Below are 3515 nucleotides of genomic sequence, written 5' to 3'. Positions count from 1 at the left end.
AGCGAAAAAAGGGATAATTCAGGAGCATATACATGTCAATCAGTGTTAATCTGCCAGGCTGAAAAACAGTGATAACGCCAGAAAGCTCTGGCAGGTCCTCACTGCGAATCCCTGGATGCGAAGGCCTGGCAGGACTCTAACCCGACCCTGCTGGACTCCACCACTGATCCAAACTGCAGTTCCCCCTGCTCAGTCCCACACTGCAGATAATCAGCACTCAGATCAGCTCTCATTCGGAGATAAGAGTGGTGCTGTGTAACGTGTATTTTTGTGAGTGTGTGCAGGGGTAAGTGTCATGGTGGCTTCTTGTTTCTGGCTCCCCTTTCTTCTCAGACTGCTCTCGAATGCCTCCGGGGATTCACATTGGACTCAGCAGGGTGATGCAAACTCCGTCCAGACTGCCATGTCTGGTGGAGGAGATGGCTGCATCTCATTTAAAACCCAAACACTTTAAAGAGCACGGCAGGATCAGAGGAGTATGATGAGACGAAGCTGCTTTTGTTGAAACAAAAAAATGGCTGGAGTGTACGCTTGCAGATTAGTGAGGTCCTTGAATGGACAAAAAAAAAGTGAAAGTTTCAAGTAAGACATATAAGAATGAATGAAATCTCTCTTTTTGGCAGTTCCCAACACCAAGCTGCAATTCTACCAGCAAAGACAGAGAAGTTATTTATTTAATGTGTACTTTCATCCTGTTTGCAAAGCACTCTTCAAAGTCTGTCACCTTAAAAGTGAAAGAGCCAGACTTTATTCTCTCATTAAATCAAAGACTTCAGGGAGTCAACATTTCTTAAACACATGATCATTTGCCACAATGCAACACAGAACACAGCACATATTCACACATTCAACAACACCTCCTGAATTCTGCATAGTCTCCCACTTAAACATAACAGTGCTCGCACACATAAGCTACAGCACATTCATACACTGTTTTGTAGATAACATCAAGAAGCTAATATGATCATTGCTTGAATCCTTTGTAGTGTCTGTGCGTGTTCAGTCGCCCACCAACACTTATGTAACAAGTAAGTACATGTTATTTTAACATAATGATCAAACATTTACCCACCCGGCAATAACACTGTTTTATCATTAGACTGTGGGCTAACAGCAGTGCTTGTTTCCCTTCCTTCTGACATGTTTCTCATTATCAGCAGATTTTTGCTGGCTCTAGAGCTGTTGCCTGAAGTACACATTTTCATATGCCCACCACAACGGACACGAGCAGTACAGAAGGAGATCAAGAGAGACCCCATCCATCTCTGGTCAACTGTAAAGTGCTTATCAAATATGAACCAAGATTCTGTTACTGTGTTGCCTATTTCTCGCCTAAAATGTCTTAAAGGGAAATTTCGGTTTATTTCAACCTGTCTCCTATTGTCCTAAATTTGTTTCAAGTGACTAGTGACATAAAAATAATAGTTAGCATGTTAGCCGTTAGCCTAGATACAGCCAGGGCGCATAGTAGCGTCAGACCTATTAAAACGTAAGTGAACGGGCAACCTTCAAGTGCAAAGTTAGTCCACTAAACAAGCTTTTTTTCCACAAAGACTGCCTCATATTGTTAGGATAAATGTCAGAGAACATATAGAAAACGACATGTAGCCTAAACGTGTTGTCTTACCTTACCGGTGTGGTGCCATGTTTGTTTACCATTTAGCTCTGCTTTCCAAAGCGCGGCCGAAATATCGCGAGAACAAGCAGCGATCTCATACCGTGCCTGAAATCTCTAGTCACTTGAAACAAATTTAGGACGATAGCAGACAGGTTGAAATAAACCGAAATTTCCCTTTAACTCCACATTTTGGTTACAATACCAGCATTTGTGATTACAAAGGTGGTGCCACTGTTTCCTGTAATGTAAATACAGAGGCTGATAATAGGCTACTGAGATCAAATGTTAAAACTAAGCATGAACCAATACTCTGCAACTGTATTGCCTGTTTCTCGCCAAAAAGGTTTTCAAAAACATGTTTTGGTCAACCATTTAACTGTAACTCAAAATTGTTTGTTACCAGCTAGCTGCCATATTGTTATTGCAGCTCCGTGACTTGCCCTGCTACATGACTCGCTCACTTTAACCGACAGGATAGTCCATGATCAGCCCCCTTCGCTCCTCGGCCCAGAAGGGGAAGTCCCAACAAAATTTCTAAGTTAGCGATTAGCTAGCTATGAGGTGTTGCGTTAAATGAGGGGTGTTAAGGTTAGGATAAGGGTAATGGGAAGGTCACATTTTGTTACTTATGCTAATGCTAAATCAGCACTTAGCTCACTATGAAGTATTACATTAAAAGAGAGGCGTTAAGGTTAAGATAAGGGTAATGGGAAGGGTTGCATCCCATTACTTATAAAGTGAATCACATCTTCATGTTTTATGTTACTGCAACATTTGGTCTCATTTTTTCACTACAGTGTAGCATTGTAGCAGGGTTCAGATAGCCCTTGCATTGGTGGGTTTGTCTTGTACTAGTGGTGGGCGTGATTTGTAGGGGCGTGTCATGTACGCAGGGGCGCAGATGGGATTTTTGAACTGGGGGGGACCAAGCTGTCAGCAAATGATTCCAACTCAATTAGTTAAACATTAGAATCGTGAGTTTTCTGACTGAATGAACATTGGTAAACAAAGGCCTACCTGATCAACACTAGCCATACATGATCAAACTGTTATTTGTCTGGTATGTCAATCACGCACCAAAACTTCTTGCCTTCTGCATATGTTTTATTTAAACATTTGCTGATCTCAGCAGGATGAAGAATCTCAGCACAGAAACTTTAACTGTATTCTGAGAAAAAAAGCAAAGAACCTATGTGCAAAAATTAATAATAAAATAAAATTGAAATGATTCACACTCGTGCCTTCATGTAAATGATTATAAACATAACAATGTGGATGAAAACGGAAGTATAAACACTTAAACAACAGATTCACATAAATAAAAATAAGTAAAGCCTACATAGCATGAAATAAAATTTCAGTTAACTTGCTGCTTACTAAAATAACATTATACATAAAAATAACAACATTAAAGATATTCACCTACAGCCTAGAATGCTGTTATTTCACATTTAGCCTACTTCAGGTAAGTCCAAATGCCTTCTTATTATTGTCAGACTAGCTACTCAACATTACAAAACAAATATTCGCCACATCTGGGAAAGTCAACAGGCAACAGGCATAGGATATTTACATCTTTTGGTTGGGTCGAGAATCGTGCCTTATGGTGCGTTACACCTACATTGGAAGTCGGAACTTGGAGCTCTGAACAATGTAACCTCCGAACTGAGCACTTCCCAGTTTAAAAACTGGGACATGGAACATGGAATTCTAAAAAAAATGGACAGTTAATGAAATGAAACGAAAACCCCAACGTTTATGCTTGTAGATGCTAGATTTCAATGCTTTTCCGACTTCAAAACTCCGACTTACGAGTACAACTGAACGCACCATTAGTCGTAGCACAAACACCGGGCTAACAATGGATCAGCTGTGCAGTCTTATTAACCGAGAATTA

This window comes from Epinephelus moara, chromosome 4, assembly GCF_006386435.1.
Source record: "Epinephelus moara isolate mb chromosome 4, YSFRI_EMoa_1.0, whole genome shotgun sequence".
NCBI lineage: Eukaryota > Metazoa > Chordata > Actinopteri > Perciformes > Serranidae > Epinephelus > Epinephelus moara.
Note: the sequence above shows the minus strand (reverse complement) of the source record.